This window comes from Rattus rattus, chromosome 2, assembly GCF_011064425.1.
Source record: "Rattus rattus isolate New Zealand chromosome 2, Rrattus_CSIRO_v1, whole genome shotgun sequence".
Classification (NCBI taxonomy): Eukaryota; Metazoa; Chordata; class Mammalia; order Rodentia; family Muridae; genus Rattus; species Rattus rattus.
Window position 1 is genome coordinate 168,067,513 of NC_046155.1, and position 22,098 is coordinate 168,089,610.

The 22,098-nt window shown below is 42.1% G+C and overlaps 2 pseudogenes; both read right to left on the reverse strand.

Annotated features, from left to right (window-relative positions):
• Positions 1 to 18,119: 18,119 nt before the first annotated feature.
• LOC116892411 lies at positions 18,120 to 18,883 on the reverse strand (annotated as a pseudogene).
• Positions 18,884 to 20,874: 1,991 nt separating this feature from the next.
• LOC116894473 lies at positions 20,875 to 22,092 on the reverse strand (annotated as a pseudogene).
• Positions 22,093 to 22,098: the final 6 nt, after the last annotated feature.

The window sequence follows — 22,098 nt, forward strand, 5'->3', positions numbered from 1 at the left end:
TGCTCCCAGAACCCGTGGGAGAGATACCTTACCGCCTGGTCAGGTGGGCACTCCTGAGGCTGCAGAGCGGAAGAGACCACCAACACTGCCCACCCCTGCCCACATCCCTGACCCAAGAGGAAACTGTACAAGGCCTCTGGGTTCCTGTGCGGGAGGGCCCAGGAGCAGCAGGAGCCCTGCCTGAGACACCGCCGGAACCTGAAGGAAACAGACCGGATAAACAGTTCTCTGCACCCAAATCCCGTGGGAGGGAGAGCTAAACCTTCAGAGAGGCAGACACGCCTGCGAAACCAGAAGAGACTGCTCTCTGCACACATTACTGATTCCAGAGGAAAGCACCAGAATCCATCTGGAACCCTGGTGCACTGAGGCTCCCGGAAGAGGCGGCGCAGATCTTCCTGGTTGCTGCCACCGCGGAGAGCCCGTGGGCAGCACCCCCCGAGCGAACTTGAGCCTCGGGACCACAGGTAAGACCAACTTTTCTGCTGCAAGTGACCTGCCTGGTGAACTCAAGGCACAGGTCCACAGGAACAGCTGAAGACCTGTAGAAAGGAAAAACTACACGCCCAAAAGCAGAACACTCTGTCCCCATAACTGACTGAAAGAGAGGAAAACAGGTCTACAGCACTCCTGACACACAGGCCTATAGGACAGTTTAGCCACTGTCAGAAATAGCAGAACAAAGTAACACTAGAGATAATTTGATGGCGAGAGGCAAGCGCAGGAACCCAAGCAACAGAAACCAAGACTACATGGCACCATCGGAGCCCAATTCTCCCATCAAAACAAACATGGAATATCCAAACACACCAGAAAAGCAAGATCTAGTTTCAAAATCATATTTGATCATGATGTTGGAGGACTTCAAGAAAGACATGAAGAACTCCCTTAGAGAAACACAGGAAAACATAAATAAACAAGTAGAAGCCTACAGAGAGGAATCACAAAAATTCCTAAAAGAATTCCAGGAAAATATAAATAAACAAGTAGAAGCCCATAGAGAGGAGTCACAAAAATCCCTAAAAGAATTCCAGGAAAACATAAATAAACAAGTAGAAGCCCATAGAGAGGAGTCACAAAAATCCCTGAAAGAATTCCAGGAAAACACAATCAAACAGTTGAAGGAATTAAAAATGGAAATAGAAGCAATCAAGAAAGAACACATGGAAACAACCATGGATATAGAAAACCAAAAGAAGAGACAAGGAGCTGTAGATACAAGCTTCACCAACAGAATACAAGAGATGGAAGAGAGAATCTCAGGAGCAGAAGATTCCATAGAAATCATTGACTCAACTGTCAAAGATAATGTAAAGCGGAAAAAGCTACTGGTCCAAAACATACAGGAAATCCAGGACTCAATGAGAAGATCAAACCTAAGGATAATAGGTATAGAAGAGAGTGAAGACTCCCAGCTCAAAGGACCAGTAAATATCTTCAACAAAATCATAGAAGAAAACTTCCTAACCTAAAAAGGAGATACCCATAGGCATACAAGAAGCCTACAGAACTCCAAATAGATTGGACCAGAAAAGAAACACCTCCCCGTCACATAATAGTCAAAACACCAAACGCATAAAATAAAGAAAGAATATTAAAAGCAGTAAGGGAAAAGGTCAAGTAACATATAAAGGCAGACCTATCAGAATCACACCAGACTTTTCGCCAGAAACTATGAAGGCCAGAAGATCCTGGACTGATGTCATACAGACCCTAAGAGAACACAAATGCCAGCCCAGGCTACTGTATCCTGCAAAACTCTCAATTAATATAGATGGAGAAACCAAGATATTCCATGACAAAACCAAATTTACACAATATCTTTCTACAAATCCAGCGCCACAAAGGATAATAAATGTTAAAGCCCAACATAAGGAGGCAAGCTATACCCAAGAAGAGGCAAGAAACTAATCGTCTTGGCAACAAAACAAAGAGAAGAAAAGCACACAAACATAACACATCCAAGTATGAATATAACAGGAAGCAATAATCACTATTAATATCTCTCAACATCAATGGCCTCAACTCCCCAATAAAAAGACATAGATTAACAAACTGGATACGCAACGAGGACCCTGCATTCTGCTGCCTACAGGAAACACACCTCAGAGACAAAGACAGACACTACCTCAGAGTGAAAGGCTGGAAAACAACTTTCCAGGCAAATGGTCGGAAGAAGCAAGCTGGAGTAGCCATTCTAATATCAAATAAAGTCAATTTTCAACTAAAAGTCATCAAAAAAGATAAGGAAGGACACTTTATATTTATCAAAGGAAAAATCCACCAAGATGAACTCTCAATCCTAAATATCTATGCCCCAAATACAAGGGCACCTACATACGTAAAAGAAACCTTACTAAAGCTCAAAACACATATTGCACCTCACACAATAATAGTAGGAGACTTCAACACCCCACTCTCATCAATGGACAGATCATGGAAACAGAAATTAAACAGAGACGTAGACAGACTAAGAGAAGTCATGAGCCAAATGGACTTAACGGATATTTATAGAACGTTCTACCCTAATGCAAAAGGATATACCTTCTTCTCAGCTCCTCATGGTACTTTCTCCAAAATTGACCATATAATTGGTCAAAAAACGGGCCTCAACAGGTACAGAAAGATAGAAATAATCCCATGCGTGCTATCGGACCACCACGGCCTAAAGCTGGTCTTCAATAACAATCAGGGAAGAATGCCCACATATACGTGGAAATTGAACAATGCTCTACTCAATGATAACCTGGTCAAGGAAGAAATAAAGAAAGAAATTAAAAACTTTTTAGAATTTAATGAAAATGAAGGTACAACATACCCAAACTTATGGGACACGATGAAAGCTGTGCTAAGAGGAAAACTCATAGCGCTGAGTGCCTGCAGAAAGAAACAGGAAAGAGCATATGTCAGCAGCTTGACAGCACACCTAAAAGCTCTAGAACAAAAAGAAGCAAATACACCCAGGAGGAGTAGAAGGCAGGAAATAATCAAACTCAGAGCTGAAATCAACCAAGTAGAAACAAAAAGAACCATAGAAAGAATCAACAGAACCAAAAGTTGGTTCTTTGAGAAAATCAACAAGATAGATAAACCCTTAGCCAGACTAACGAGAGGACACAGAGAGTGTGTCCAAATTAACAAAATCAGAAATGAAAAGGGAGACATAACTACAGATTCAACACCCCTTCATGATAAAAGTCCTGGAAAGAATAGGAATTCAAGGCCCATACCTAAACATAGTAAAAGCCATATACAGCAGACCAGTGGCTAACATTAAACTAAATGGAGAGAAACTTGAAGCAATCCCACTAAAATCAGGGACTAGACAAGGCTGCCCACTCTCCCTACTTATTCAATATAGTTCTTGAAGTTCTAGCCAGAGCAATCAGACAACAAAAGGAGGTCAAGGGATACAGATCGAAAAAGAAGAAGTCAAAATATCACTATTTGCAGATGATATGATAGTATATTTAAGTGATCCCAAAAGTTCCACCAGAGAACTACTAAAGCTGATAAACAACTTCAGCAAAGTGGCTGGGTATAAAATTAACTCAAATAAATCAGTAGCCTTCCTCTACACCAAAGAGAAACAAGCCGAGAAAGAAATTAGGGAAACGACACCCTTCATAATAGACCTAAATAATATAAAGTACCTCGGTGACTTTAACCAAGCAAGTAAAAGATTTGTACAACAAGAACTTCAAGACTCTGAAGAAAGAAATTGAAGAAGACCTCAGAAGATGGAAAGATCTCCCATGCTCATGGATTGGCAGGATTAATATAGTAAAATGGCCATTTTACCAAAAAGCGATCTACAGATTCAATGCAATCCCCATCAAAATACCAATCCAATTCTTCAAAGAGTTAGACAGAACAATTTGCAAATTCATCTGAATAACAAAAACCCAGGATAGCTCAAACTATCCTCAACAATAAAAGGACTTCAGGGGGAATCGCTATCCCTGAACTCAAGCAGTATTACAGAGCAATAGTGATAAAAACTGCATGGTATTGGTACAGAGACAGACAGATAGACCAATGGAATAGAATTGAAGACCCAGAAATGAACCCACACACCTATGGTCACTTGATTTTTGACAAAGGAGCCCAAACCATCCAATGGAAAAAGATAGCATTTTCAGCAAATGGTGCTGGTTCAACTGGAGGTCAACATGTAGAAGAATGCAGATCGATCCATGCTTATCACCCTGTACAAAGCTTAAGTCCAAGTGGATCAAGGACCTCCACATCAAACCAGACACACTCAAACTAATAGAAGAAAAACTAGGGAAGCATCTGGAACACATGGGCACTGGAAAAATTTCCTGAACAAAACACCAATGGCTTATGCTCTAAGATCAAGAATCGACAAATGGGATCTCATAAAACTACAAAGCTTCTGTAAGGCAAAGGACACTGTGGTCAGGACAAAATGGCAACCAACAGATTGGGAAAAAGATCTTTTACCAATCCTACAACAGATAGAGGCCTTATATCCAAAATATACAAAGAACTCAAAAAGTTAGACCAAGAGGGGAGACAAATAACCCTATTAAAAAATGGGGTTCAGAGCTAAACAAAGAATTCACAGCTGAGGAATGCCGAATGGCTGAGAAACACCTAAAGAAATGTTCAACATCTTTAGTCATCAGGGAAATGCAAATCAAAACAACCCTGAGATTTCACCTCACACCAGTGAGAATGGCTAAGATCAAAAACTCAGGTGACAGCAAATGCTGGCGAGGATGCGGAGAAAGAGGAACACTCCTCCATTGTTGGTGGGGTTTCAGACTGGTACAACCATTCTGGAAATCAGTCTGGAGGTTTCTCAGAAAATTGGACATTGAACTGCCTGAGGATCCAGCTATACCTCTCTTGGGCATATACCCAAAAGATGCCCAAACATATAAAAAGACACGTGAACCACTATGTTCATCGCAGCCTTATTTATAATAGCCAGAAGCTGGAAAGAACCCAGATGCCCTTCAACAGAGGAATGGATACAGAAAATGTGGTACATCTACACAATGGAATATTACTCAGCTATCAAAAAACGAGTTTATGAAATTGTAGGGCAAATGGTTGAACTGGAAAATATCATCCTGAGTGAGCTAACCCAATCACAGAAAGACGATATGGTATGCACTCACTGATAAGTGGCTATTAGCCCAAATGCTTGAATTACCCTAGTTGCCTAGAACAAATGAAACTCAAGACGGATGATCAAAATGTGAAGGCTTCACCCTTCTTTAAAAGGGGAACAAGAATACCCTTGGCAGGGAAGAGAGAGGCAAAGATTAAAACAGAGACTGAAGGAACACCCATTCAGAGCCTGCCCCACATGTGGCCCATACATATAGAGCCACCCAATTAGACAAGATGGATGAAGCAAAGAAGTGCAGACCGACAGGAGCCGGATGTAGATCGATCCTGAGAGACACAGCCAGAATACAGCAAATACAGAGGCGTAATGCCAGCAGCAAACCACTGAACTGAGAACGGGACCCCGTTGAAGGAATCAGAGAATGAACTGAAGAGCTTGAAGGGGCTTGAGACCCCATATGTACAACAATGCCAAGCAACCAGAGCTTCCAGGACTAAGCCACTACCTAAAGACTATACATGGACTGACCCTGGACTCTGACCTCATAAGTAGCAATGAATATCCTAGTAAGAGCACCAGTGGAAGGGGAAGCCCTGGGTCCTGCTAAGACTGAACCCCCAGTGAACTAGACTGTCGGGGGAGGGCGGCAATGGGGGAGGGGTGGGAGGGAACACCCATAAGGAAGGGGGGGAGGAAGGGATGTTTGCCTGAAACCGGAAAGGGAATAACACCTGAAATGTACATAAGAAATACTCAAGTTAATAAAAAAAAAAAAAAAAGCCAAAATTCCTCCCCTGTAACACATTTCCTCCCACAAAGCCATATATAGTCCACTCAGGCCACATCCCCAAATAATGCAACTCCCTCTGAGTCTATGGTAATTTTTATTCAAAGCACCCCAAGGTGTGACATTTAAAGCATAAGATTCAGCCAGGTGGTGGTGCACACCTTAATTCTAGCACTTGGAAGGCCATTCTTGTCTACAGAGAAAGTTCTAGGTCATCAAAGGCCACACAGAAAAACCTTGTTTCAAGAGAGCCAAACAAAACCAATCAACAATAATAAAAACCATGTAAGAACATGACAGAAATGTGGAAATCAATGTTCATTGTTGAGAGGGGCAGTTCACTCAAATCTAGGAAAGGGTGGGTGTGATGTGAGAATCCGTCAGGAAGGTGGAAGGGAATGGAGGGGTTTCTCTTACGTTTTTGGTTGTGAGTCTAGCCTTTAATGGCTGAGCATTTCTCCAGTCCAACACATAGCTACTGTTACCTTCAGAAGCAGGACAGAAGATATTTGAAAAGAGATGCATCTTTGTGTAAGGAGGATGAAGCTATGCACAGCAGGAGACAAAGGCAGAAAGCTGAGACCGAGGATTGGAAGAACAGCAGGAATTCAAGTTATTTATAGCTAATTTAACATTTATGGTGGACATTAATCTCTTTAGTTATTTATTCTGTTACCCCAAATTCCATACAGCAGCTATACAGAAAAGAAGACCCAATTATCTAATTTTTTTTTCCCATGAGGGATATGGTATAGCACTAAGTAAAGATCTGTAACACAAGAAAGATGGAGCAGACCAACCAAAATTACACTGAAGAGAAAGGAAGATTGGTATACAGTGGCATGACAGAAAACTAAGCATATTTTATAAATGATCCAAAATTCAGTAAAACAAAAAGTTTTGCAGAAAGTCATCTGGGTCTGACTGGGGACTCTGCCTACAGTGTCTCCATTGGAAATCATTCTGTTGAATATCTTAAAGTGCTTGTATGCCTGCCTGGAGAGAGCACATGATTCTAGTGCTGTCACTCCTAAGGTCACAGGTAGATTAACACTTTTGCTCCAATAACTGGCCAAAGATGGACCTGCCAGGTGACCACAGGGCTCAGAACCACAGATCAACTGGGGAGAGGATCCTTACGGCCTTCATCTGCGTTCCAAATTTAATCATATGGCACAGCTCTCTGAACCCAAATCCCTCCTGGAGAGCTATGGTCTCCAAGGAGCACTGTCATTCCTAAGTTCACAAGCTCACAGGCTTACATGAGGGACAGGATCCAGTCACAGACAGCAAGAACAATTATCGGAGATAACCAGATGGTGAAAGACAAGCACAAGAACCTAAGCAATAGAAATCAAGACTACTTGGCATCTTCAACTAAAGCAAATACTGGATATCCCAACACACTGGAAAAGCAAGATTTGGACTTCAAACCACATCTCATGATGATGATAGAGGACTTTAAGAAGGACATAAATAATTCCCTTAAAGAAATACAGGACAACACAGGTAAACAGGTAGAAGCCCTTAAAGGGGAAACACGGAAAAAAAAGAAAAAAGAAAAACCTTAAAGAATTACAGGAAAACACAATGAAACAGGTAAAGGAATTGAATAAAACCATCGAGGATCTAAAAATGGAAATAGAAACAATAAAGAAATCACAAAGGGAGACAACCCTGGAGATAGAAAAGCTAGGAAAAAGATGAGGAATCATCACCAACAGAATACAAGAGAGAATCTCAGGTGCAGAAGATACCATAGAAAGCATTGACACAACAGTCAAAATGCAAAATGAAAAAACTACTACCCTAAAACATCCAAGAAATCCAGGACACAATGAGAAGACCAAATCTAAAGTTAATAGGTATAGAAGAGAGTGAAAATTCCCAACTTAAAGAGCCAGTAAATGTCTTCAACAAAATTATAGAAGAAAACTTCCCTAACCCAAGGAAAGAGATAGATGCCCATGGACGTAAAAGAAGTCTACAGAACTCCAAATAGACTGAACCAGAAAAGAAACTCCTTCCATCACATAATAGTCAAAACACCAAATGCACAAAACAAAGAAAGAATATTAAAAGCAATAAGAGGAAAAGGTCAAGTAACATATAAAGGCAGACCTATCAGAATTACACCAGATTTCTCACCAGAGACTATGAAAGCCAGAAGAGAGCTGGAGAGAGGGCTCAGAGATTAAGAGCACTGACTGCTCTTCCAGAGGTCCTGAGTTCAATTCCCAGCAACCACATGGTGGCTCACAACCATCTGTAGTGGGATCTGATGCCTTCTTCTGGTGTGTCTGAAGACATCAATAGTGTGCTCACATAAAATTTTAAAAAATTTAAAAAAGAAAGAAAGAAAGCAAGCAAGCAAGCCAGAAGATCCTGGGCAGAAGTCATACGGAGCCTAAGAGAACACAAATGCCAGCCCAGGCTACTATATCCCCGCAAAACTCTCAATTACCATAGATGGAGAAAGAAACCAATATATTCCATGACAGAAACATTTAAACAGTATCTTTACACAAATCCAGCCCTACAAAGACTAATGGATGGAAAATATCAACACAAGGAGGAAACTACACTCTAGAAAAAGCAAGAAAGTAATCTTTCAGCAAACCCAAAAGAAGATACCCACACAAAATATAATTCCACCTCTAACAACAAAAATAACAGGAAGCAACAATCACTTTTTCTTAATATCTCTTAACATCAATGGACTGAGTTCCCCAATAAAAAGACATAGACTAACAAACTGGATACCTAAACAGGACCCAGAATTTTGCTGCATACAGGGAACTCACCTCAGTGACAAAAACAGACAATACCTTAGATTAAAAGGCTGGAAAAAATCCAAGCAAATAGTCCCAAGAAACAAGCTGGAGTAGCCATACTAATATTGAATAAAATTGACTTTCAACCAAAACTAATCAAAAAGATAAGGAAGGACACTTCATACTCATCAAAGGAAAAATCCACCAAGATGAACTATCTATGCTCGAAATGCAAGGGCACCCACATTAAAAAAAGAAACTTTACTAAAGCTGAAAGCATACATTGCAGCACACACAATAATAGTGGGAGACTTCAACACTCCACTCTCATCAATGGACAGGTCATGGAAACAGAAACTGAGCAGACACACAGGGAAACTAACAAAAGTTATGAACCAAATGGATTTAACAGATAATCTATAGAACATTTTCATCCTAAAACAAAAGGATATACCTTCTTCTCAGCACCTCATGGTACCTTCCTGAAATTGACTATATAATCAGTCACAAAAAGACCTCAACAGATACAAGAAGATTGAAATAATCCCACGCATCCTATCAGATCGCCATGGACTATGACTGGTCTTCAGTAACAACAAAAACAACAGAAAACCACATGTGCATGGAAGCCAAACAATGCTCTACTTAATGATTACTTGGTCAAGGAAGAAATAAAGAAATTAAAGACTTTTTAGAATTTAATGAATATGAAGGCACAACATACCCAAACTTGTGGGACACAATGAAAAGCAGTGGTAAGAGGAAAATTCATAGCTCTGAGTGCCTCCTAAAAGAACCTGGACACAGCATACATCAGCAGCTTGACAGTGAACCTGAAAGCTCTAGAACAAAAAGAAGCAAATTCACCCAAGAGAAGTAGAAGGCAGAAAATAATTAAACTCAGGACTGAAATCAACCAAGTAGAAACAAAAAGGACTATACAAAGAATCAACAGGACCATGGGCTGGTACTTTGAAAGAATCAGTAAGATAGATAAACAAACTCTTAGCCAGACTAACCAGAGGGCACAGAGAGAGTATCCAAATTAACAAAAACAGAAATAAAAAGGGAGACATAACAATAGAAACTGAGGAAATTAATAAAAATCATCAGATCCTACTACAAAAGCCTATGCACAACAAAAGTGAAAATCTGGATGAAGTGGACAATTTTCTAGACAGATACCAGGTATCAGAGTTAAATAAGGATCAGATAAACCATCTGAACAGTCCCATAACCCCTAAAGAAATAGAAGCAGTCCTTAAAAGTCTTTCAACCAAAAAAAAAAAAAAATCCAGGACCAGATGTACTTAGTGTAAAATTCTAGCAGACCTTCAAAGAGTACCTAATACCAATACTCTTCAAACTATTGTACAAAATAGAAACAGAAGGCACATTACCCAATTCGTTCTATGAAGCCACAATTATGCTTATACCTAAACAACACAAAGATCCAACAAAGAGAACTTCATACCAATCTCTGTTATTAACATCAATGCAAAAATACTTAATAAAATTCTTGCAAATAGAATCCAAGAACACATCAAAACCATCATCTATAATGATCAAGTAGGCTTCATCCCAGGCATGCAGGGATGGTTCAATATACAGAAATCCATCAACATAATCCACTATATAAACAAACAAACAAACAAAAAAAAAAGAATAGGGGTTGGGGATTTAGCTCAGCGGTAGAGCACTTGCCTAGCAAGCACAAGGCCCTGGGTTTGGTCCCCAGCTCCGAAAAAAAGAAAAAAGAAAAAAAAAAAAGAATAATCCACATGATCATCTCATTAGATGCTGAGAAAGCATTTGACAAAATTCAACACCCCATGATAAAAGTCTTAGAAAGAATAGGAATTCAAGGCCCATACCTAAACATAGTAAAAGCAATATACAGCAAACCAGTAGCCAACATCAAACTAAATGGAGAGAAACTTGAAGCAATCTCACTAAAATCAGGGACTAGACAAGGCTGCCCACTCGCTCCCTAACTACTCAATATAGTACTTAAAATTCTAGCCTGAGCATTTAGACAACAAAAAGAGGTCAAAGGGATACAAATTGGAAAGGAAGAAGTCAAAATATCACTATTTGCCAATGATATGAGAGTATACTTAAGTGACCCCCAAAATTCAACTAGAGAACTCCTAAACCTGATAAACAACTTCAGCAAAGTTGCTGGATATAAAATTAACTCAAACAAATTAGTAGCCTTCTTCTACTCAAAGGATAAACAGGCTGAGAAGGAAATAAGGGAATTGACACCCTTCACAATAGTCACAAACAATATAAATCACCTTGGTATGACTCTAACTAGGCAAGTGAAAGATCTATATGACAAGCACTTCAAGTCTCTGAAGAAAGAAATTGAAGATCTCAGAAAATGGAAAGATCTCCCATGCTCATTGATTGATAGGATTAATATAGTAAAAATGGCCATTTTGCTGAAAGCAATCTACAGATTCAGTGCAATCCCCATCAAAATTCCAACTCAATTCTTCATAAAGTTGGAAAGAGCAATTTGCAAACTCATTTGGAATAACACAAACCCAGGATAGTGAAAACTATTCTCAGCAATAAAAGAACTGCTAGGGGAAACAGAATCCCCAACCTCAAGCTGTATTACAGAGCAATTGAGATAAAAAATGTATGGTATTGGTACAGGCAAATAGATCAATGGAATAGAATTGAAGACCCAGAAATGAATCCACATACCTATGGTCACTTGACCTTTGACAAAGGAAATAAAACCATCCAGTGGAAAAAAATTTAGCATTTTCAACAAATGATGATGGTTCAATTGGCGGTCAGCATGTAGAAAATGCAAATCCATCCAGTCTTATCACTGTGTACAAAGCTCAAGTTCAAGTTGATCAAGGACCTCCACATAAAACCAGATACACTCAAACTAACAGAAGAGAATGTAGGGAAGAGCCCTGAACACACAGGCATAGGGGAAAACTTCCTGAACTGAACACCAATGGCTTATGCTCTAAGATCAAGAATCACCGATGAAGTCTCATAAAATTGCAAAGTTTCTGAAAGGCAATTGGGACAAAACGGCAACCAACATATAGGGAAAAGATCTTTACCAATCCTACATCTGATAGAGGACTAATAACCAATATATACAAAGAACTCAAGAAGTTAGACTCCAGAGAATCAAATAACCCTATTAAAATATGGGGGACAGAGCTAACAATGAATTTTCAACTGAGGAAGGCTGAAGGATGGCTGAGAAGCATCTAAAGAAACGTTCAACATCCTTAGTCATCAGGGAAATGCAAATCAAAACAACCCTGAGATTCCACCTTACACCAGTCAGATTGGCTAAGATCAAAAACTCAGGTGACAACAGATGCTGGTGAGGATGTGGAGAAAGAGGAACACTCCTCCATTGTTGGTGGGATTGCAAGCTGGTACAACCACTCTGGAACTCAATCTGGAAGTTCCTCAGAAAACGACATAGTACTACCTGAGTTCCCAGCTATAACAATTCTGGGCATATACCCATAAGATGCTAAAAAATATAACAAGGACACATGCTCTACTATGTTCATAGCAGCCTTATTTATAATATCCAAAAGCTGGAAAGAACCCAGATGTCCTTCAACAGAGGAATGGGTCCAGAAAATGGAGTACTACTCAGCTATTAAAAACAATGACTTCATGAAATTCATAGGCAAATGGATTGAACTAGAAAATGTCATCCTGAGTAAGGTAACCCAATCACAAAAAAACACACATGGTATGCACTCACTGATAAGTGGATATTAGCCCAAAGGCTCGGAATACCCAAGATAAGATCCATAAACAACAAGAAGCTCAAGAAGTTGGAAGGCCAAAGAGCAGATGCTTTGGTTCTTAGAAGGGGGAACAAAATATTCACAGGAGGAAATATAGGGAGAAAGTGTGGAGCAGAGCCTGAGGGAAAGGTCACCCAGACACAGCCTTACCAGGAGATCCATCCTATATACTGTCACCAAACCCAGTTAATATTGTAAATGCCAAGAAGTGCATGCTGACAGGAGCCTGATATAGCTGTCTCCTGAGAGGCTCTGCGCCTGAGAAATAGAGTCAGATGCTCACAACCAAGCCTTTGACTGAAAACAGGCTTCCCAATGGATGAGTCAGAGAAAGGAGGAAGGAGTTGAAGGGGTTTGCAACCAACCCCACAGGAAGAGCAACTGTATCAACCAACCAGACGCCCCTCCCACCCCAGAGCTCCCAGGGACTAAACCACCAACCAAAGAATACACATGGAGGGACCCATAACTTTAGCCACATATGTAGCAGGGGATGACCTTATAGGGCATCAGTGAGGGAGGGAGAAGCCCTTGGCCCTGTGAAAGCTCGATGCTCCAATGTAGGGGAATGCCTGGGAGGGGAGGCGGAGGAGGTGTGGGTGGGTGGAAGAACACTCATAGAGCCAGGGGGAGGGGCGAAGGTCTAGGGAGACTCCAGAGGGAAATCAGGAAAGGGGATAACATTTGAGGTGTAAGTAAAGAAAATATCCAATAAAAAAAGTGTGTCTAGAGTGATCCTGTTTCCTTCCAGTTGCAAAGCTTCTCTCAAGTTCCTTAAACCTTGAGAATCTTTAAGAGGATTGCTGGCTGGCGAAAAAGAAACACATCCCTCCCTCCCTCACCATGTGGGGAGTAGGAAATACTGCAGGGTTGTGTGGGAGGCAGGGAGGTTGGTGGTATGTTGGGTGGACAAGCAAGTTCCCTTGTTGATGCTGATTCCTGGAGTCAGTTGGATGTGAGTGGTGTAAGGGATTCCCGCTATAGACGTAGTGTTCTCATCTCAAAGCAAACTGTACTTCCCAAAAGAAGGATATGTGTCAGGGCAAGCAGAAAATTTTATACCAGAACATGTCCACCCCCAGAGACTGAGGCCTCTCTCAGCCTCTCCACCAGTGACAGATAACAGCTGCGGCTCTCTGTTGGCCTGAGCCGATCTATGCTGTCTGACTCCCTGTCATTTTACCCCGGGGGATTTAGGAAGAGGTAAGGACCTCTCCTGAAGAGTCCGTTGCCTTCCTGAAGCTTCCCTTCAGGCCGGTTTTGAACTTGGCCAGATTAGGAGAACTGGAGTTCGTTTATCCTGTATCTGCTCTCCTTGGCTTAAGTGTGTCTCTGTCGGAAGCTGAAGTATAGAGGGCAGGGAAGCAAACCCACCAGAGCTCTTTCCTGTCAGATTCCCCGAGGGTCTGTCCCCAGCCTGGTCCATATTGTGAAGCCTTGGGATGCTGTGGCCAGGTGCGGAGGGTAAAAGCTCTCCCAGGAATACGTAGTTTCTTGTTCTTTTCTGGATCTGTTGTTGGGGAGGGTGGGGTTTCGGGAGCCTTTACCTTGTGTATTCATGAATAAACTCATTTACTTACACACACACACACACACACACACACACACACACACAGAGAGACACACACACACACACAGAGACAGAGACAGAGACGAGAGAGAGAGAGAGAAATTCCACAAAGCTGTATGTAGGACCCATTGGATATTTACCATTGTAGAATCAAAGGTAAATATCAACTGTTATGTCTAACATATGTTGAATCAGAGCTGACCACTGGGCAGATCTTCCATCCACTACGTATGAGCTCACTGTGGGTTTTGTGGCTGACAATGAAGAATGCTAATAAGCCAAAAAGTTTTAATCCTCATGCTCTGTTATCTCAATGTTCTGAAGTTCCCGTTTACCACCGGCCCACCACTCCCCTTACCTCACTCAGGCCCAATCAGCATAAAGGTTTACTGATGGTATTTTGCCTAGTGAGCCAATGGCTCCCCTCCTTGCCCTTTAAACCTTCGAACCTGGTTTCTCATATAAAAAAATCTACACTGAGAGCAGACTAGTACTGCGATTAGGCTCCCGAGTCCTTTATACAGTCCAGTATTATGGTATGTATTTAATCAACTAGTCTTGCATAACTGAGATTGGTGTGTATAAGGTTGGTGACTTCCTGAACCCCAACACAGGGACCTTGAACCAAGGGAGGGTCCAGATCATCTGTCTCTCTGAAATTGCTGATGTATACTTCCTACATGTTAAACTAACCAATTCTTTAGTTCAGTCTTTTCAAATTTACCATAGTCCCTAACCAGAGCACAGCGAGGTGGAATCCCACGCAGTGGTTCTCAGGCAAAGCTTAATCAAGTCAGTTACATCTCATTCTGATCTTACTTCCTGTTCTGAACTTTAAAACTTCAGCTCTTTTATCAGCTCCACAGGAGAGAAAATAAGTTACTAGCAGAACCCAGAACTACATTTTGATCACAGCAGAGAGCCTTCCCTTTAAGCACCGGAGTACCCAGCCCCCCAGCCCCCCCCCCGCCCCCGTCGTGGGAATTCTCAAAAACCACAGAACTCAGCTCTTAGATGGGCTGGGCCAAGTTGCATGCTGGGATCTCTTTTTGAAGCGCTGTGCTTTTCGGGTCTCCAGGTAGCGAGGACTTCATTTTCCAGGGCCACCACGGTGGAAGTAGTGGATGGGCTTTTGGTGTTCTGGTCCGCTGATTCCGAAAGTCCGTTCTGGTTTCAGTCTCCACGTAAGGCGGGAACCAGTCGGCTGGGTGTGGATGTGGACGGAGGTGTGGGGAGGCTGTAGTTGTGTGTGAGTAGGGACCTTGGTGGTGCTGCTGGTGTTGGTGTGTGCGTGTGTGCGTGCGTATGTCTGTCTGTCTGCCTGTCTATCTGTATACACACTGTGAACTCTATATTATCTGTGTCATCGTGCTTGTCACTCTCTGTTCCTATTTTCTCCCAAGGCTACGGGGGTGGGGGTGGGGGGCGTTGAAGCAGAGGGCCAAGATTCAGAAAGGAGAGTGTAGAGTCTGAAGGGAAGCTTGCCCTGAGGTTCAGGGTTGAGCATGGGAGGAGCATTTGAGGACGGAAGTGCCTCTAGGGTTGATGAAGAGAGCAGCTACTTGTTGAGCTTCCTGACTTTCTCAGAGCCCCCATGTGAGTGTTGAGGGAAGTAAGTAAAGTGCTCACTGACGATGCTCTCGGATACAGTCTGGGATCTCAGGCTTTATCAGGCTCCCCCCCCCCCCAGGCCATTGCTGCACATCTAAATTCAAGAATGAGTTTGCGCTTTCTCTCTGCTAGAGAATTGAGGTTTCAGTTTTAGAATATGGAATTGTCAGTAACTGAAGGATTGATAACCTCCACCACTGGGTCCCTTACATTGTCCCTGCCCTTTCCACTTAGAATTCACATTATCCTTTCAGCGATCCGGGACATCTTCTCTCTACAATCTCTTCCTTTTCCCAAGATGTTGTAAATAGTAATCCCCTGAGGTTAGCTTTAGGACTTTCAAATTCCAATTTGCTAAATCGATTCTTATTTTGATAGTGTCACACATGAAATGGCCTTTGATTTTACAGATTTTCTTTCAAAGCAAGGGAAGAATGTAGGCGGTAGATGATCTGTTGGGGGGTGGTTGGGAGTGGGAAAGTGATAGCACTGAATTTGACATTTAATCTCTCTCTCTCTCTCTCTCTCTCTCTCTCTCTCTCTCTCTGTGTGTGTGTGTGTGTGTGTGTGTGTGTGTGTGTGTGTGTGTGTGTGTGTAGTGAGTAATATTGGCCAGATCCAGGTGAGCAATGCTGTGGTTGAGCATGGGCATGTGGATCTGTGGTATCCGGTTGGAGTCTTGGTTCTGTCCCCTCTGGCTCTCTAGTTCTGTCATGAACCTTAGAATGTCTGTGGTGAAGCCTGTGGGTGCAGTGACACCATACACTAAGGGCCTGGTGTGCTTTAGTTGTTGCTCTGTGAGGCCATTTTGGGTTCCTTCTCCTCAGTGTTCTGCAGGACAAGGGAGCATGGGAAATAAAGCGATTACTGGTTGGATATTTAAGAAAGGGACCCAAAAAGAAAAGCTAGGCTTTGTGGTGTACATTTTAATCTCAGCACTTGTGAGGTAGAAGCAGGAGGATCACTATGAGTTCAAGGTCAGCTTGGTTCACATAACAAGGTCCAGTCTAGTGGGGCTGCACAGTGAAGCCTTGTCTGAAGAACAATAAGGAAAAGAAGGGAAACGTTAATGCAAGGCTAATTTTCTTACTTTCCAGATAAAATTCTCCATATTGTGTAAAGCATGGTATTTTGAAGTTTTTGTATACTTTGGGATGATAAGTTTAGAAAAAAAAACAAACCACTTATGAGTATTTTCTCTGCATGTCTGGTACTTGAGGAAGCAAAAGAGGGTAGCGAATCCCCTGAAAGTGGATTTAGTGATGGTTGTGAGCCGCCATGTGGAAGCTGGGAATTTAAACCCATTTGCTGCAAGAACAAAAAGTAAACTCCCCTGTGCCAGCTCCACAGCCATCTGATGACGGACACTCCTAACAGACTTGAGGAGGCCTCCTGTGGAAAGCCGTAATAGCTTCCGCCGTTACAAGATGGCGCTGGCTTCCGTTGAGGCAGCCCGGCTCCTCCCTGTAAACAAACTGTGTGCGCATGCGCAAGGGTGTGTTCGCGCCAAGTCTTTGCCCACCCCAGGGCGTGCCAATGAGATCACGGCTATGCGGCCAATCAGGAAGGAACACGTTGCTTTGGGGGATATAAAGCTAACACTCTCTGGGGCCCCAGCGTCTCTCCTCTTCAAGATGCAATAAACGCTTTGCTGCAGAAGGATACTGGTGTCTGCGTGCGTTCTTGCTGGCGAGACGATAGCGCGGGACAGCCTCCCACTGTGACTTTAACGTCCATGGTTGCCCATGTTTTAATTAGCATGTTTCCTGATCAGCGAATTGTATACGTGTCTTATAAAGTGACTGTGCAGGAATTCAGATGTCAACTCCTTGTCTAGTTTATAGTTGGCCATAATTCTCTCCCACTCTCTAGATTATCTCTCTGTTGATTGTTTCCTTTGCTGTGTAAAGCTTTTTAGTTTGATATGAATCCCAATTGTGCATTTTGCTTTTGTTACTTGTGTTTTTGGAGTAAATAACCCAAACCTTCCAGCTTCTTGGAAGATGTCCTTCATATGTTTTCTAGTAGTGTCAGCTTCAGTTTGTAGATTATAGTCTGTTTTGAGAGGACTTACACCTGTGAAGGTCCAGTGTCACTGTACTCAGTGCTGAAGTTGAGTTCAACCAGCGCCACTGACTGCAGCACCACAGAGGCCAGGCTGACCTGAGACTTGGAGCAAGCCTCCTGCCTCTACCTCCCCAGGGCTAGAATATAGACCTATGCTGTCCCATCCAGCAGAACCGCCTGTACTTTAACCTCTGGCCTTCAGTCACCAACTTTATGAAGCATAAACAGTTATAAACGTCATGAGCTTATGCTGACCTGTCACAGAAATGAAAAGATGGGAGCTGTGGTGATGGCTGAGTGGGTGCAGGGCACGCAAGCATGCAGCTGCGCAGTGCCAGATGCAGCAGTGCACGTCTGCAGTCCCAGCCCTCCTATGGCAAGACGGGAGGAGGGGACGAGAGAATCCCTGGAAGGCTGGCTAGCCCGGTGTATGCAGAGGCAGAAGGGAAGGGAGGGTAAAGATTGAAGGAAAATTTGTTTGTAAATTTTCTGGGCATATAAAAATATAAAATTTCATAAGATTATCAGACGTGTACTTCAGAGGTCCCCTTGCCACACCTAAGGCATTGCTGGCACACCAGCTCCAAGTCAGCCATTGCCAGAACAGGGAACTTCAATAGTGAGCTGTGTCTGTGGCTCACGGCTCCCAAGTAGCTCAATTTTAGCTTTGCAGTTTTTAACTTGATCATTTTTTCTACTCAAATCTCTCAGATTGCTTTCATCCCTGCACAGTGTATAATCCAATGTGGGGAAGTCTTCTCTTGTAATCTGCCGTGCAACGTGATGCATGTGGATGCCATGTTTTCTCATGCAGTTCTGACCCCCATAGTCGGGGGTGGTCCCCACTTCATAGGTAGATGTAGCCACACTGTCTATCCTCCAATTATCTGAAACCTTTCCATCAGTTACCAATTTCCTGAACACTGCTTCTACAATGGGTGACTAGCAAATGTTACCAAGACATGAACAGCGCTGACTTGGACCCAACCTCTGCCATGTTTCGGTGCAGACCCTGGCGCTCAGAAACCGCTCAGTATCTGTTCTTATGTCCTCTTTTCACCTATAATTCTCTTCATTTGGATCTTCTCTCTCCACTTTTTAGGTAATTTGGCTAAGGGTTTGTTAGTCTTAACTGATTTTCTCAAAGAACCAACTCAATCAACTTTCATTGATTCTTTGTATTCTTTCGATATTGTTGTTGTTACTGCTGTTGTTTCTGTTTTACAGAAGTTAGCCCTGACTTTAATTATTTCTTGCCTTCTACTCCTTTTAGGTGTAATCTCATCTTTCTATTCTAGAGCTTTTGGTGTGGGGTCAAGTTGCTAGAGTGAGACCTCTCTAATGTTTTCGAATGTAGGTACATAGCATTATGAACTTCTCTCTTAGAATGCCTCCATCATACCCTCTAAGTGTGGGTGTACGGTGTCTTCATTCATTCAATTCTAGGAAATCCTTAATTTCTTTTATAATTTCTGTCTTGACCCAGTTTCCATTCAGCTTGACCCAGCGTTGTTCAGTTTCCATGAGTTTGTAAGCTTCCTGAGGTTTCTGTTGTTATTGATATCCAGCTTTAACCCATGGTGGTTACATGAGTTACCAGGTATTATTTTATTTCTTTATATCTTTTGATACTTACTTTGTGTCCAAGCATATGGTCAATGGAGAAAGTTCAATGAGGTACTGAAAAGAAGGAATAGTCTTTAACGTTTGGATGAAATGTTTTGTACTTATCCATTGGATCCATTTGGTTTCTAACATCAAGTTAGCTCCTGCATTTCTCTATTTAGTTTTTGTCTGGATGACCTGTCATTGGTGAGAGCTGGATATTGCAGTCTCCCGTTATTAGTATCTGAGTCTCGATATGTGATTTAAACTATAGTATTGTTTCTCTTATAAACTTGGGTGCCCTGTGTTTTATGCATAGAAGTTGGTGTATTTTTCTTCTTTGATGAGCATGTAGAATCCCATCTATCTCTTCTATTTAGTTTTGGTTTGAAGTCTATTTTGTCAGACTTTTTTTTATTTTAAAATCTGTATAATACACCTTTTTCCTTCATTTTTTAGTGGATATTTTCTTTATCTACATTTCAAATTTTATCCCCCTTTCCAGTTCCCCTCCTCTACCAACTCCCCTCCCCGCCCCTGCTTCTATGAAGATGCTCAGTTACCCACCCACTCCCTCCCACCTTCCTGCCCTGGAATTCCCCTACACTGGGGCATCAAGCCTTCACAGGACCAAGGGCCTCTCCCCCCACTGATGCCCACCAAGGCCATCCTCTGCTGAAGCAATGGGTCACTCCATGTATACTTTTTGGTTGATGGTTTAGTCCCTGGGATCTCTGGTAAGTCTGATTGGTTGATATTGTTGTTCTTCCTATGGTGTTGCAAACCCGCTCAGCTACCTTAGTCCTTTCTCTAACTCCTCCATTGTGGACCCTGTTCTCAGTCCAGTGGTTGGCTTCAAGCATCAGCCTCTGTATTTGTCAGGCACTAACAGAGCCTCCTGTTAGCTTGCCCTTTTTGTCGTCCCCAGTAGTGTCTGGGTTTGATGACTGCATGTGGGATGGATCCCCAAGTGTGGCAGTCTCTGGATGACCTTTCCTATAGTCTCTGCTCCACACTTTGTCTCCATATTTCCTCATGTGAGTATTTTCTTCCTCATTCTAAGAAGGACTGAAACATCCACACTTTGGACTTTCTTCTTCTTGAGCTTCCATGTAATCTGTGAATTGAATCTTGGGTATTCCGAGCTTTTGGGCTAATATCCACTTATTAGTGAGTGCATATCATGTGTGTTCTTTTGTGATTGGGTTACCTCACTCAGGATGATATTTTCTAGTTTCATCCATTTGCCTAAGAATTTCACAAGTCATTGCTTTCAATAGCTGAGTAGTATTCCATTGTGTAGATGCACCACATTTTCTGTATCTGTTCCTTAGTTGAAGGACATCTGGGTTCTTTCCCGCTTCTGGCTATTATAAATAAGGCTGCTATGAACATAGTGGAGCATGTGTCCTTGTTATATGTCAGAGAATCTTTTGGGTATATGCCCAGAAGTGATATAGCTGGGTCCTCGGGTAGTACTATGTCCAATTTTCTGAGGAACTGCCAGACTGATTTTCAGAGTGGTCTTAAAATGACTACTTCAGCTTGTTTCTTGGGACTGTTTGCCTGGAAAACCCTTTTCCAGCCTTTTACTCTGAGGTAATGTCTATCTTTGTTGCTAAGGTGTGTTTCTTAGATACAGCAGAAAGATGGATCACATCTGGATCTTTTTATTGGGGTATTGAGGATATTAATATTGAAAGATATCAATGAACATTGTTTTGCTTCCTTTTCTTTTGTTGTGGTGGTAATTTATGTTTCTCTTCTTTGAGTTGCTGCCCTTACTTTATTTATTCCTTATGTTTTCTTAGGTATAATTAACCTCTTTAGGTTAGTGTTTTCCTCCTAGTGTCTCCTAGTGATTTCTGCGCTCACCCCTGGAAATTTTTGTTGACAATCTATACAGCTTGACTTGCATCCAACTCTTGATCCTCCTGACTCAGCTTACACTTACTTAGGATTTCAGCATGCATTTCCACTCCCAGCTCTAAAACATATTTTTTATGGTGAAAAAAAGTGTGTATTTAAAATTAGCTATCTGGACTCACTTTAGATGATCCCAATCTTGTTGGCAACATCTAGAGCATCATAATCAGGGGCCAAGCAAACATATGCCTTCTTCTCTCCATCAGGTCTTATCAGGGTATTGACTTTGGCCACATCAATGTCATAGTTTCTTCATTGCCTGTTTGATCTGGTGCTTGTTGGCCTTGACAACCACAACTAACACAAGCCTGTTGTTGCCTTCTATTTTCTTCATGGCTGACTCAGTGGTTGGTGGGAATTTGACGATAGCATAGTGGTAAAGCTTGTTTCTCCTAGGTGCACTCTTTTGAGGATAGTTTGGCTGCTTCCAGAGCCACAGGGTCTTGGGCTGATGGAAAGTGGTTGATATTTGGATCTTCTTCTTTTTGTGGCTGTGGACACCTTTCTGCACTGCCTTCCTAGCTTTCAAGGCCTTCGCTTTGGCTTTGGCTTTGGGAGGGGCAGGAGCTTCCTTCTTCGATTTCAATGCCATCTTGGTGAAAAGGCTCTAAAACATATTCTTCATGGTACAGTCTCAAATATCTATTTATACAGAAAAGCAGATCAACCTTGTTAATTGTTGACAATTTTCAATCTAGGTAAGGATACAGATGTGTATAGTTGACAATTCCAAGTTTTTCATATGGATAAAAAAATTTCACCGGGGTTGGGGATTTAGCTCAGTGGTAGAGCGCTTGCCTAGCAAGCCAAAGGCCCTGGGTTCGGTCCCCAGCTCCAAAAAAAAA